Source organism: Lagopus leucura, unplaced genomic scaffold (assembly GCF_019238085.1).
Source record: "Lagopus leucura isolate 7727_CA_CO unplaced genomic scaffold, USGS_WTPT01 Super-Scaffold_100015, whole genome shotgun sequence".
NCBI lineage: Eukaryota > Metazoa > Chordata > Aves > Galliformes > Phasianidae > Lagopus > Lagopus leucura.
In genome coordinates this window covers 13,878,519-13,894,360 of record NW_024962269.1, presented here as the reverse complement: position 1 = coordinate 13,894,360, position 15,842 = coordinate 13,878,519, and the positions used below count along the sequence as shown (strand labels likewise).

At 39.1% G+C, this 15,842-nt stretch overlaps 1 long non-coding RNA gene across 1 annotated transcript in view; it reads left to right on the top strand.

The window, feature by feature from the left end:
- LOC122182730 overlaps positions 1 to 15,842 on the top strand; it is a 93,628-nt gene that overhangs the window by 38,286 nt on the left and 39,500 nt on the right. The window lies entirely within an intron of this gene.

Below are 15,842 nucleotides of genomic sequence, written 5' to 3'. Positions count from 1 at the left end.
AAAGGAGCCGAGACATTTGCAAAAACTCATAAATGGAAACAAGGAAACAAATACATAACTACTTTCTTCTACGAATGCATTGCTTTACCTTGCCCTGCCACCTGTTTGTTGACCTTTGCTGCCTCAATATGAAAAGAAATATTGCACTGCTTCGTCATTGTTTGAATATTGCTCTTTCGGTAAGGTCAGGGGAGATGTGCAGCAAATCCACTAGTCAGAAAGCAAGGCACACTGTGATGTTACATGGCAGCATCAGGACTCAGGAAATGAGAGTTTTGATTCTGACTTGGACTTTGCTGTTCGGGAAAAAAACTTCACAGTCTGCTGAACAGAAGCACTGTGTAAGAGCTAGGCATCTGTTATTACCTTAGTACCAACGAGTTCTGAAATGGCTCAGGTGCAAGAGCCACAGAGAGGACTTTGGGCATGCTTCTGTCAATTAAATGAGAGCCTGCCTCACAGGCTTCAAAGAGCATCTGTTGCACTCACCAGGATGTGAGTTTGTCAGGGCACTGTCAGCAGTGTTTGCCACCAAACAGTTTGATTAAAAAAAGAAGAGAAGAAAAACACCATAGGAGTTGGTTGGTGTTTTCTATCGGGATAACTTTTGTCTAGGAATTGCACTTTAGAAGGAAACTTAACTGGAGAACCATGAATAAGACTTTCTTGATGCCATGGGGAACGTGTCACAATTGGATTCCTCACTTGGGTATCTCCCTTATCACATCCTTGATATTTTTCAGGATAAAAAGCACCAGACAGAAGTATCCACCACAACTTTGGAACAGGAGCTAATACAGACGTATCAGACTGTTACTCTCTCCAAGATTCATAGAAGACTAAAGGGGGGATGTAGCTGAGAAGGAGGCTAACACATTAATATAGCTCTTCTTCTAGAAGGTGCTAGTCATGCTGTATAGACATACCAGCTTGCTTGCTGCATAACCAGTGGGAATTGCGGAAAAGCCTGTCATGGCAGATTGACTTCAAAGTCTCACCCAGAACACGATTGATTAAGCAATTTCTAGAATCTTAATTTTTGCAAGGCATGCAAGCTTGTCTGATTTTACAAGTCCATCTTGGATAAACCACTGCCTGATCTAAAGTTTTCTTGACCAAAGTCACAGCTTTTGTATTTGGAAATTGAACATGCTTACTGAAAAGCAGGAAATGTGCAAGTATAGCAGCTCTAGAAAATGTTTCTAAAAGTGTATTTGTTGAAGTCTGGAAATTAACATTCATCTTAAATAGAGGATCAAGGTAAGGCTTGAGAGTTCACTTCACCCTGAAATAGAGAGTCAGTGACACAATGGCTCTGTATGAAATACCCTCATTTTACAATCATACTAATCAGAGTATTTGTATTGATTCATACACTTTGAGTATTTCCCCCAACATTTCTGTAATGCTGTGTATGTGCTTTGGCTGGAAGCCCTTTTTAGTGGGTCAGACTGCTGATTTCACAAGAGCATCATCCTTAAGAGTAGAACTCTTGGGAAGAATATTCAAAACTTGAATGGTTTGTCTTGTAAGAGAGCATCCAATTTAAACTGTGTGATACCCTTTTTTAACTAAGATTGCAAATGACCGATGGCTGGCTGTTGTGTTCTCACTTAAGGTGATGGCTATGGATTAACAGCCTGAGGCTTTGGCTAACATCTATAGGCAAGGCAATGAATCCCCAGGGTCTAATTCAAGGAAAGTTGTGCAGGTGTCATAATTAGCAGTTTCCTGTTGGAGCTCCGCAAATAAGCCATAATCCTCAAGGCACTAGTCTCCAAAACCCCTTGCAGTTTTGTTTTCAGACCAAATAATATTCATCTGTAACCATTTATTTTTTTTTTTTTAATTGCTCAAGCTGCATATTTAACTACCCTGGACACACTGGCTTAGACTTTTCTGAAAGTCAGATGTGAACAGGTATTAATGGTTGCAGTTGCTCATGCTATCTAGCAACCATGCCGAGTGCAACTTGCCCTTAAATGAATCAGAGGTACACAATAGGTGAGTCAGAGCTGAATGGAGGATTTCAGTTTGCTATGTTATCCTTCCTCACCCTTCAAGGCCAATAAACATGTCATAAAGGGAGAAAAAATGTGAAAAGTCAGGAATCAAAACACAGCCCTTAATGGTCTCTACTGCTGCAGCCACCTTCAAGTGAAAGTTGAGGTACCCTATTTCTAGCACTTGGACAAAGAATGCCTCTCCCTCCCAAATGCAGCAGCACACAGGTTCCAACACCAGTGTTGGTGGACTAAATAATGTTGGCAGTAAGTGTGCAGGTGTGTGTGTATACATCTGCAGTGAGAGAAAGAGAGGGAGGAGCGTGTTAATTGCAGCGTGAGTTCATGTCAGGCAGATACAGGAAAGTTTCTCCAATCCCATGATCAGCAGGGCATCTGAGGACTTCAATGTTTTTCACAGTACAATAAAACTACCAGTGCCAGCTGGAGCCTTCAGCCAAACTGTGTGCCTTAGAGCTTATATGTTTCACATCACTGAAGGCTACATAATGCTTTCAGCTGGCATTGCGTTCCATTTGATATGTCTGGGGATGGAGATAGTTAGTTGAATAAGCACACTGGCTCATGTGTTAGCTCAAACAATGGTTCCTTCCGCCTCTCCCTAAATACATTTTGGAAGTATTAGTTTGGGAAGGGGAGCACAAAAGCTTTTCATCTCTGTTTTCTTGCTGTTTCTTACTTTGTTTAGCCTCTGAGTGCTGACAGGTTGTGATGATGTTACTCTTCTTGGCATGAATTTTTGGGAGACGAAAAGAAGGATCTGGTCAGGTTTTTAAAACAATCAGAGATAAGTCAGAGAGAAATGAAAGCTTCAAGGTTTGTTTGTTCTTAAGGGGAGAATTTAGCCTCAGTCCTGGATAGTGTGGGTTGGGGCGGTTGAATAGAAAACCATTTAAAATAAACTCAATGTGTTATTCAAATTGCAATTAAAAAACTCAGAAGTTATATGCATGCAAGGCAGATGGGAACAGAATCATAATTTTACTATTTAAGTGTAAATAAAGCATACTTTGGCCAGACAAGAAAAATCCTTGGTCTTCAAAAGTGTCTTTAAACCATTAAAGCAGCGCCTGGAGTACTGAAGTGTTTGAGGAGATACATACACATACCTGCTGTTGTGACTTAGTGGGTTTGGTAATGATCCTGCCATCTTCTATGTGACAATAAACTACACAGATCTGAAGAAGCTGCTGCTGCAGGGAAGAAGGACTAATCATCACAAGTACTCATGTAGCATTTTCTTTACTAGAGCATTTTTAAAAGTCCAAGATACTTTTTTCAATGATTCAAGTGTGTACAAGTGAAACTTTAGAACCAGTTCTGCATTTGGGTCTGCCACTTTTGTTGTATGGATCTAGAAGTTAAGGCCAGCATGTGAAAGTTAAAATAACACATATAAACTCTCTGATCTTTCTGATCTTTTCACTTTGGAAGGGAAATCTGTACAACCAACCAGATTTTAGTAATATCTTCTAGTTATGGTCAGTGTAGGAGACTGATCGTGCACAGCAGAGGTGTCTAGGTCAGAGAGAGACTGAAGGGATTTTTGAATCATTTTTGCAGGCATATGGGGCACTGATGATGCAGCTGGGAGAGAAGTTCAGGGTTCAAAGAAAGTTGTAGAAGTCAGGCTCAGTGATACCACTAGAAGGCCCAAGTGCATTCATCTGTGTGCCTTCACAGAAGACTAAAAAGCACCTGAATTGTTCCAAAGCAGGGGTTTTCACTAAATGCAAAGAACGTCCATCACATAAACAGATTTCATAATGTAGAAAGAAAAAGCACAAGTTTTTTGAGGAACCCACCACCACCAGAACCCAGAAAGGAAGAATAAATAGGAAATCCTTTATTAAGCTAAAGAAAAATGCTGTTGAATATAGTGAATCCTACTCCGAATTTCTGAATACTAAGTTGTTTTGCTTTGAAGTTCATAGAATTTTCTGTGCTTGTCTACATGGGTGCTGAGTTGCCTGATACCTTTCACTCACAGCAATCACAACCAGCATTTTCTACCATACAAAGGATTAGACAATTCTTAATCTTGTAACCTTATGTGTCACACACAGCAAAAAAAAACAGGGCAGATGCACAGCAACAGATTCCAGCTCAGCTGGGCACCTGGAGGGCAAATGTAACACCTTGTGTTCATTTCCTCTTTACACACTTAGGGAAGCAGCAGTATGAATGCTTGGGTGGTGGTGAGGTTTTTCATATGGATGTAAAAGCATGAGGTTGAAGGATGAGTTTAGATTTAAGTACCTAGTTTCATTCTCGTAATGTGTGTTACATACCAGTAGGCAAGAGCTCAGGTTCTGCTTTGTTGTTGCAGTGCCAAAATTGTGGAGTAATGTCTAGTTTGATTTGAGGATCAGAAACCATAAGGAGGGCAGACTGTCAGGGTTTACTTTGTGTGTGGTAAGGCAGGAAGGGTAAGATATGAAGTGGAACAGTCACTCTACTCTCCTGCTTACCTGGAGATTGAAAGGGATTTAATGTAATGGATTTCATCCTCCTAGATGGAGCCTTTGCTTTCAGAAGTATTGATCTAGTCCATCTTCTCCATTAGCAGGATTATCTAACTATGTGTTTTTCTTCTCTTAAAGTTTTCACATGAGAAGCCTTGACAACATAATTTCCTGGCAAACCTATACAGATACACAAAAGAAGCTATCTAATGTAGTGTGTTCTTGAGCTTGCTTCCTATGTCTTTCTTTCTTGACTCCAACCTCAAGTGTTGTTAAAATGGAAGTTGTGTCTAAGTTGTAAACTTTTCCCTGACACACAGAAAAATTGCAAGTTTTTTTTTTGTAAACTTGTGGCAAGGTGATAAAATCTGTTTTTCTTTGTCCTCACTTTTTTATATGGTGACGTGTGATTGCATGTAAGAAATAATAATCTAAACCTGTGTCATGCATGCTGCTCTACAGCTTCTTGATTCCTTTTTTCTATAGGAAATCACTACTGTAAACAAATTTTTACTATAGTATTGTGAAATATTGAGACTATTTACAACACCTGTAATCGATTATGTTAGAACGCCAGTTCCTCACTGCTTCCTACATCATCAGTGGAGAATGCTGAACTCCTTCACAACATTCTGTGATTCTATGAATATAGGTCTTTGGGGGAGCCCATCTCTTTCTACTGTCTGTGTGATGAATATGGCTCCCAAGTGGCATATACGGCTGAATTGGAGTTCATGTTTCCATTGTTTTCTGTTGTTGCTATCCATTCCACATCTGTCTGAAGAGAGTGAAACTTTCCTGTAATTATGGAGATGGTCCTCTGCAGAGAATTAGGGGTTTCAGTGAAGAAAGAGCACCGTGCGTTGTTAGAAGTTCAGTTCTCACAGTGGCATGGCACAGCAATGTGCTTCTCACTCTGCATTGCAGAGTGCATTGCGTCAAACAATGAAGCCACCTTTGCACATGCAATCACAAGCTCTGTTGAGCTGTAATGTATGGCATGCTGCTGGATGATGATATTTAAGAAAAGCATTAAGCATTATGCGTATAAGATGGGATCTTTCTTATTTCCTGGAGGCCTTTCACATCTTGACCTTGTTCCAGGTCAGTCAACCTGTGAAAACATCAGCTCCTGTCAGCAGTTGTAACTCAGGGAGAGCAGTATGTTCTCCATTTGCTGGAGGAGTTGTGAAAATTCATAGAGCACTGTATTTTTGTACTTATAAAGCAGCTGTCCTTGTACCTCCACTCTGATAGCAATGTAAAAGTTTACTTAATATTCTCCAGGTCCTTTGTGCAGACACTGTGAATGCCACACAGGTGTAAACTGGGCTCTACACTTTGGACTGTTGTAACTTCTTCACCACAGTTTTCAGCAGGAGTGTGTACCATCAAAGACCTTCTCATTCAAAGTAAATATTGAAGTGGTAAATTGCTTCATCCATCTTCTAACCGAAAGCTACTGATACTGAAGGACAAAAATGGGAGATGAGTTGACAGGGCAGTCCTTTATCACAGAAATGTGAACGGAAGACCTCAGATTGTCACAGTTCACCCTTGATATCCGTCTGGAATTGGGAATATCTTCTCCTTCAGACTTCAACAACTTGTCACATTAGGCTATATTATGTCAAGTTGTGTCACTCTGGAACCCCATCAGGTACCTTTTTTATTTTTACACTAAGTGATTTAAAGGAGATCAATCAATGAAATCAATGGCAGAAAAAAGAAATGCTTTCTCACTCACTGCAGGAACTTTCTGTCAGAAGCAAATGCTGTGGATGAATATCAACTCCTGAACCATTTAATGAGATTGCTAGGGTGCATTAAAAAGAGTGTGACCAGCAGGTCAAGGGAGGTGATCCTTCCCCTCTTCTCTGCCCTGGTGAGACCATATCTGGAGTACGGTGGGTAGTTCTGGGCTCCTCAGTTCAAGAAGTTCAGGGAACTTCCAGAGAGAATCCAGGAGAGAGCCACAAAGACCATTAGGCTCCTGGAATCTGCGCTTCTGTAGTTCTGTGCTGATGATTGGAGAAGATGACACATACAGGAATATATCTTGTGTTCTACCTTTGTTCTTGGTCATGGCTCTTTTTTTGATACATTTTCTGCATTGTGTAGCAGAGTATGTATGTATGTTAGGAATAAATATTTTTATTCTGGATCCTTAGGCACGGAATGGTCTAGGGAGCAGAACAAGCTTCATATCCCCTGGAGCATAAAGCAGGGAAAATGTGGCATGCTTGTTCAAAACTTATTTGTGCTTTATTAGTCATAGATCTTATTTACCCTCCCTCTCCCTTCAAATCTATACAAAATATTCCATCTCTCTTCCTGCATTACTGAGATACTTGTGTGACAAAAGGCATCTTTTGATAATAATTGTGCAATATTGCAAGTACTGTGTGTGAGTGAATAGTAAATCATTTTGAGCCCCGTAATGAAAATGGCTGTATGAGTTCCTAAATACTTGAAAAATACTGTGTTTAGGAATAGTTGACAATTTTGAGTTATTCAATACCTCCCTGCATATAGTTCCAAAGTTCATGAAACTATTGTGGCAGACTGGAAGTTATCCTGCCATGACCTAGACACTATTTTGCTTCGGGCTCAGTATGCTCTTTGTTATTAAACTTATCATAGAAAGTCTTGAATAACCTGACTTGAGTTTCCCAGTGATGAGCAGTACTGGGTTATGCACTGTTTTGGTCATGAACTCTTGTCCATGAAAATAACCTGGCAGTGTCTTCTCTGAATGTGCATACATATGGAACAAGACCCATAGTTTCTGCCTTCTGGAGCTACAGGGGAGGGTACTTAAGTTTAGCAGAGAATTATCTCTATTTTTTGTATTAACTGAATTAACTTCTAGATAATAGTAAAGGGCTTTCATGAGGAAGGGGCAATGATTTATTCCTTTAGAATTTATTCTCCCTTCTATCTATGTGTTGCTATATAAACATGCCACCCCAATGCAATTCTCTTGTGACATTTTAGTAGGGCTTGTTTCTAGCTACCTTTCAATGAGTTTATGGTTTCAGAGAAGAATTAACTCTTCTCCTAAGTCATTTTTGTTTTGGTGAAGCCTCCTTCTCGTGCTTGAATACCAGCAGTCTGCTGCTGGTTGCTGAAGTTCATTTTGAAGTCTATAACTGTTACATCAGTATGTGGCCTCTAAGTTGCAAATATTGGAGCTGCTATACAGGTCAAAGTTGAAAAAAGGAAACCCACTTCTCCATAAACACGGGCTCTGGCATTTTGAATAGTCAGGAGACAGAGGTACCGCTTAAAAGTAAGAACAAGGAAAGTGACTTGGATTCAGATGATATGCTGCCAACTTCGAAGAATGCACTGGCTGGCTGCAGTGCTGGAGTCACAGGAAGAGGCGGATGAAATCAGAATGCCTGGACTTGGAACTCTGTTCCAAATCCTAGCCTAAACTCCCTTTGAATCATGTAAATTCTTTACATCCACAGTGCCTTTGGCTGAGTTCCGCATCTGTTTCCAGTTATGTAAACAACCACCTCCTTTTCTTTGTTTGAACATTGCTTTCAGGTTTTACCTAATGGCCTCTCATTCTTATATTGGAAGAGATGCTGTATTGTCCATTTCTGTCCAACCTCTCCACACCACTCCTGATTTTACTGACCCCTAAAATAATTTCTAAATCATATCTTTTCCAAACCTCCGCTATACAGAAGTTATTCATAATGCCTTTCTGAATCTTTTCCATTCTAATATATCCTTTCTGACATGAATTGTTCTCACTGAGGAAAAATGGGATTCAAATCTGGATCGTATGGGTTTTAATTACAAGTCCTCTCTAATATCTCCATTTCAGCATTTGTGCAATATTTCAGTGATGTGAGGGTGAGCAGCTCCTCTCCCTTACTATGTTATTCTTCATCTGTGCTTTAAGAAATAGAGGCAACTGTGAAGAAGATGAAGGCAAAAGCTCCAATTACTTCATGATCACAAGTTCTTGAAAATGAGCTGATGTTGTTTTAGAGGGAATGTACTAATGATCTTAGCAGGTTGCATCTCCAAACCAGTTTTACAGGCGGTAATTTCTGAACTGTTTCAGGAAGACCTGCTAACTAAGCAAACATCTGCAGTGTAGATATTCAAAGCACTAGGTAAACTCAATTTGTTTTCTGAAGTTTAGTTTCAGACATCTGCAACTGTTTATCTTGGTTCGTCACTTTGCATGCAGAACATTGTAAAAATGCAAAAGCCTGTAACTAGTACAATTTGCTGCCAGTACATCCCTAAATGTGGACTCAATGCTCTGGTTTTGTGTTTTTTTTTTTCCATTTTACTATGGGAGAATTCATTCCATAGCAAACAAAACACAACTGGATCCCCCCCAAAATCCTAAATATTAAATGACACTGAGTTTTCTGCTACTAAGGGGCAGACCCAGCCCGTATGCTGCTTGTTAAAACCCTTAAGCTAATAAGGCACTCATCCAAAGCTCTGACCTTAGGCTGATAAACACAAAAAGTCACCCAAACCTGATCAAACTCATTATAAACATTGAATTTTTGAACAATTAAAAAGATAAAGAGCTGGAGCTTGAAAATAAAGATGTAGCCTAAGGTAATGTTCACAATTTAAAATGGATTTGAAAACACAAAGTTTTCATGGCAAAGACAATTTTTTTAGCTCTACAGCTAGCACTGAGAGTTAGTCTCACTGTTACTGAGCTGAATAAGATGACTTGCATAGTGGCATTTCTTGAATAATTTTAAGAAGCAACCCTGGACCAATAAAACACGGGGTTGTTTCCATTAATAACGTCCACTGATTAAATGAAAGAGATAAAAGATAAAGGGCTTCAGAAATGGAAGTCATTGTAAATGGGCCATTCAGACTATCTTTCCTCTGTTTCTGAATCTTCCTTGGGATTATGAGATATTACAGTTTTCAGATTTACAGACAAAACATGAACAAACAATGCCTGAAAATGCTGCCTGCAATTCTAATCAGCCATGTGCCACTGGTCTTACAAAAGGATTCTGACTTCTCTTTTCAAAGCTGACTTATTTTTCCAGTCTCAGCTGTGTTTGGGAGCCATCCACAAATTCATGATTTAAGCTGCCCTGTGAGCCCCCTCATCTTGACTCTTGTCAATTCTTTTCAGTGCTAGCTGGATAATACCTGCATTGAGTTACAGCAACCACTTCGAAACCCCTTTTCCACTTCTCTGGGCATTTCAAGTCCAAAAAGGCTGGGGAAGATTGGGCTGCTCCATGACAATACTGGTGCAGATCTATTTCTGCAGTAGTAATAATAAGGCAATGGGTACTTAGCAGAGTGTGTTTGCCAAATAATGCTGTTGAGACTGGTTATTCATCATAAATAGAAACTATTTATTTATAATATTATCAAAACCATCTTAGTTTCCAGGAAAACAACAGTTCTATCCAAACTTCTTTTTATTAAAAACCACATCTCCACAAAGAGCTCTTTCTCTTCCAGACAAAATGGTATCTTTTAGCCTGACCTACTTCTGCCTTATCTATTTCTTTAATTCTCATTAACCCCGCTCATATTTTTTTTTGCTATGTGTGATGTTTTGGTACTACTTAGATCAAGTTGTAATTTAGACACTTTGGAGAGAAACTGGGCTCAACTCCCACTTTTCACCAGAAATTTTGAGTAATTTCAGTTCTTGTTCTTCAAAAATGGGGAAACACTGCCTGTGACATCTTGTGTGGTTAAAGCATCATTCCTCAAGGTTTTATTGTCTTTCATTACGTGTCTGTGTGGCGCCGAATGCAACAGGGGCTCTGTTGTTGGTTCTTCTGTGTGCTATTGTAACCTGAGCCATACCTTAAATAAGGACATTGTGTGTCTTTATCAGAGAGCAAGAGCGAGGATAGCTCTTACCTTTCCTTGAAACTGTTGCACTGATGAATGTTGATGAGCTTTCTGCACTTGGAAACCTAGCTGTCCTCTTTCACAAGTGGCATAAGTGAGGTGCAAAGGAGAGCAAGGCATTGCGCAGCCCCCTGCTAGGATGCTGGGAAGAAGTTTGGCATCCCAGTTCAGTTGACAGTATTTATTTCACTGCAAAATAGTTTCATGGCAAGTAGTTTCTTACTGTCAAAGGCACTTTCCATTCACTTCATAAATTACTTTGAGCTTTGACAAGTCCTTCAAATTTGTTTTCCCCTTTCCTTGCCCCAGTGTGTTACAAAAATGGCTTGATGGATATTTTGAAAGTTGACAGGCCAGTAGATCTTTCTGAACTAAAATACATTCTCTGTTTAAGGGCATCACAGAAGCCAAAAGGGAGAAGAGAATAGCACGGAATTTTATTCAAGGGTAGTTTTTTATTCGGCAACAAGCGGTGTGCCTTACATATTATCAAAAACTTTGGAAATGGGGTTTAAAAACATGGTTCTTCCAGTCCTATCAGTAGGTTCTGGTGAAAATGTAACTTGTTGTGGCCTTACTATATATTCCTTTTTAATGACATTGTTGCATTTTGTTAGTATTTTGTATATTTAAAGCAGGGGGATTCTTACTCATTGCTTTTGAACTGTAATTTCCCTGTTGCCTTGGAATCCTTTCCAGCAGTGTGCTTAATGTGTGCTCACACTCACTGCTCAAACAGGACCACACTGTGGGTTTCATTTCTTCATCTTTCCCCTTTTTGATTGTTGTGGGTTTTTTTTTGTTGTTGTTTCAGTTTTTTTTTTGTTTGTTTGTTTTATTTTTTTTTTTTTGTGTGAGGTTTGTTTTTTCACATCTAATGTATTTGGTCCATTGTTACACGTCAGGGAGATGCTTGAGTTCTTGATTTTCTCTCTTTTTTTTTAAAATCAAATCAGAGCACACACGATCTTCTTACAATTCTGTGTTTGATGTCATTAAAACAATATTATTTCCTTAAAAAAAGATTTTTTGAATGTTACTACTTACGTTTGACAAAAATTTAATACCTTAGATATCACTTTTGTTAATGTAACTGGATGCAATGCATTATAAAATGCACTGAGGTCAATACCTAGCAAAGATTTTTATGAGAGAAGGAATTCATGATGTGATTTTAAAAAGTAGTATTTATTTCTATTATTTCTAACTATTATTTCCTTACCAGGGTTTCTAATAACACTTTGGCCCAGTGGACAAACTTGAGTGAGCTCCCCAGCTTAAATCTTAGTCCTAACATCTTGTGATTTTCTTTCCATTTCAGGTACCTCCCTGTGAAAGGAAGGTACTTGAATGTATTCTGATTGTGGCACGCTCCAGAAATGGGGCTTTTATTAAGATAATGAGTCAGGTAAAGGGAAAAGAAAATTGTCAGCATTTTCTGGGAGTTTCACCTGAGCAGAACATGAGTAGGAACATCAGAATATATCCCATGATCCAGATTAATAATGTTAATAAAACTTTACAAGAACTAGCATCTGTTTCGTGACTATTCATTGTCTATGACATAAAGCCCTGCTGTTTTGAGTAGGGAATATTGGTCAAGACACTGGAGTTGTCCCCCGTGCTTTGTGAAGAGTGTTGTGCTATCTTTAGTATCCACCGGGATGATAAGAAGGAGTTCAGATGGGATGAGTGTTGAATTTCTCATCTAAAGGATGTCATTTCCAGTATTGGCTTCACTCATCATAATGCTTCACAGATCTGAGCATCTGTGAGATGTGCCATCCGTTTCTTCTTGACCAACAGGCAGGGTATCAAATAGAAGCAATGAGAGCAATAGATTACTTTTACTGGTTTTGGTTAGTTCCACACATACAGTGTTCTGCAGCTGATTTTAAAGGAGGGTAAGGGGTTACAAATCAGAAATATCAAACCTTTGTTTCCAGATTATCTTCCTTAGATATTTGTTTAAACTTCCAATGTGTAGAAATATTAATATGAAAAAAACATTAATTAAGTCAGAGGAGAAACTTTTGCTGAAGTTCGTGGATTAGGGCAAATGAGAACAGAACTCAGTAACTGGTGTGTGTTTGCTGAGAGTCCAGCCTCTTTTGTCCTTTGCTACTCCTTTCCTCTATAAATCGAAATTGAGGCTTTTCTTGTTTTTTTCTTTCTTGATTTCATTTGTTACCTTGGCACTGTGGACTGTATGACTGTACATCTTTCATAAAGTGCCTTGAGATGTCTCAGCATGATAAGGTGCTAATTAAATTGAAGCTGTTGTCAAAGTGGAAGAGGGAGTAAGAGTTCAGGGCTACCTGGTTTGTACACTAGTTTAGTTGATGACTTCAGTGAAACTGAACAGGAAAACTTCAGACACTTATGAAATCAGAAAACTTATGCTAACTCATATTAGCTAGCTCTCAAAATGTTACTGATTGAGTTTGGATGTGTACTCAAAAGCCTGGGAGGAACTCGAGGTAAAATCTCTTGAGTCTATATGAGTGTATCAAAAAAATAGCAGTTCCAAGGTCTTGGTGGTATAGCTAGTTCTTCTTGCATTCAGCATAGTGTGAATTTGCACCAAAACTGCCCTCATTTTACCTCTTGTGTTTTGTGGCTGCATTGCATACTTTATACTGCCGGTAGGATTCTTCATAATAAAAAAGGTTTTGTGATTGGCTGTTATTAAGATCCAGCTGAAATTCTAAGATCTAAGAAGGGTATTCATTCCACAAGTGGTTTTGTTCATATCTCTAAATTCCTATCAGTTCCTGGAATCATGTTTTACATTTGGCTTGTATGTCTTTATGTAACAATTTAAGGTTTCTTTGAATGCATGACTAAATGTTAGGCTTCTCAAATTGGAATTGCAATCAAAAGTGTTCTTTGTTCTGAAAGCTGTAAGGAGGAGACATAGCCACTTATATTTTGCTAGAGATTTATAAACAATGCTTTACTCTTGGGTTAGTTAACATAATGTCTTTGGATCAAGATGAAAACCACAACTTGCTAGATAGAAAGGACAAGGTAAACATCATAGATTCTGAAAGCTTTATGTGAAGGCCTTATTTGGTTTTTATTTTTTTTCAAAAACAAATGGATTTGTGAAAATTAGGTTGTATAACTTAATACAAACATTGGCGCAGTAAGAAAACTTTGTGAATTGATAGAAGGACATGAATTTATCACTGAGCTGAAAGAGAGAAAGAAAAAGGTAGAGGACTTCAACTATTTGCAATTTGCTTTGAACTTTAGAGAGATTTTGTCCATTTCTGAAACAAGTTTTCCCATTCCATATTTAAATAAACCCAATAGTCTAGTATTTGAGTCTCTATCTCAGTAGCACTTGGTGCACTAATTCTGTACAAACCCCAAATTTGGCTGAACTCAATCTGTTATGTAGTGCTAATAAAGGAAGTTGTAAAAGATGGGGCATTTCTATTCTTAGATTTGAAGCTGGTATGAGGGGACATAGAGATGGTTGGAGACATGAACCAGAATAGCTGTGGAAGGCTAGCCCAGTAGTTTGATGAGCATCAAATATGACTGCCCTTCAGAATAAATGGAGATGCTGTCTTGCTAAGGCAGCCTGCCCCATTGTCACGTAGTTGGGGCAGCTGTAGGCAAATAAAAAAGGCTTGTTCAGCTGTTGCTAACAAGCTGCACCTGAGCTCTTTAGCACCAAGTGCAGTGACTCTGACAAAGGTGCCTTTAATCAAATGTTTTCAAAGGAATGATGAAGATTGTCTAAAAATGATGTTTTGGAACTGCTGTCCAGAAAGCACGTGTTTTCTACGTGGAAAGACATGTTAAAATGGAATTTTCTGTATTTCAGTTTGTGCCTATTGCCTCCTGTCCTGAGAAGTGTTTGGCTTCATCTTCTTTACTCCCCACAGTTAAATATTTATACACATGGGCAAGATTCCCCCTGAGATTTCCCTTCTTCAGGCTGAACAGACACAGCTCTCAGCCTCTCCTCATAATGACGGATGCTTGAGTTCATTCATCAACTTTGGGGCCTCACTCCAGTCTATCATGCTCCCATTCCTTAGTTATGCATGGCTGAGACGGTGGTAGCTGTGACCTTAATGCCTGGACAAGGGTGACTTCATTTGGTGTGGCCTCCCAGCTGGAGAGTATGTTTTGACCATTTGTGAATCTGCCTATCAGCAATGTTGGCTGAGAAGGATCTTTTCCCTTAGTATGCATCATCTAATAACTAAGGAGTTTCCTTCTATCGTGTTAGAGAGATAAATGTAAGTGATGAGTTGAGATGACAGAGCAGTAGCGTGTCATCTTGAAATCCAAGATGAAAAATCAAACAGAAATCTAGGAATCTACTTTGAATGTGCCACTGTTACCAGAATTTGGGTCTTGCTTTAGTGTTTTCCATGCTCCCTACAGGACTTGCACCTTTCTATCACCTCATCTTCTTAGTGCTAGATATTATGTTTGCAAAAAGAAAAAAAAATTAGAGCGAGAGAAGGAGGCTTGGTATAGTTTATTCCTCTGCAGTGCTTCCAGGACCTAAAATCTCCTAGATAGAGGGTTCTCAGAGTTGTTACATGAGGACAGGATCGATTCAGTCAATCAGATGGAAAACCTACTGTCAGACTCTCAGACCTTTAACCTGCTCCTCAGAATTATTAGAACTCCCAAATCTCTTTGCAAGCCTTTTCTATTAGACAGATATTCCCATGTTTTGATTTTTTTGCTCCAGAAGTAATTTTTTTTTATAATTACCTTCATTGAACTGCACTTACCATCTGTGAAGTGAGAGGCACTTAAATGATTTATTAGCCTGGGTTCCTAAAATGTGCTGAACAGCATGAGATTGATCTGGCTAGTGACAAATACAGGATACATGACAATGGATAGGTGGCCAGTGTTTGATGAAGCATTATGCTGCTCTGGTGGGGGCTTGCTCTATGGGGGCATGCTGGCTCTCTTCCAGTTGTGCAGTAGATCGATAGAAGGCAGGTATGCTGTGACTCAGAAATACAAAGAAATCTCTTAAAGCACAGTTCTCCTCTTGAAAAAATATTGTGCCTCTTGTTTCTGAAGTAACTCTCCATTAAAAAGGCTCTAAAAAGCTTTCTGGCAGCCAGGAAAACCTTTTGAGAATCCAAAAGTTTACTCAGATTCTTTTTTCCTTGTGCACTGATTGAAATTCTGCAGGCTGATTTTGGTCCTCACTTTGTTTCTCCCCTTGCAAGTTATGTCCATGATATGTAAGATGCTTTCCACACTTTTTCCTCAACCCTGTACAACACGGTTAATGTTCAGTAAGGTTCAATAGAGGCAGCACAGTATGGAAGAGAAAGCTGAGCTGTGCAGTTCTAGCTACAAGCATAATTAGTAGCACTGAAAGGCTGTAGGCATGAGGACTACCTAAGTGGGGAATATGGTTCCTAGCTAAGCAGGAGTTGGGAAGGAGGAGTACGTGCCTTTCATGCAAGTAAAATTC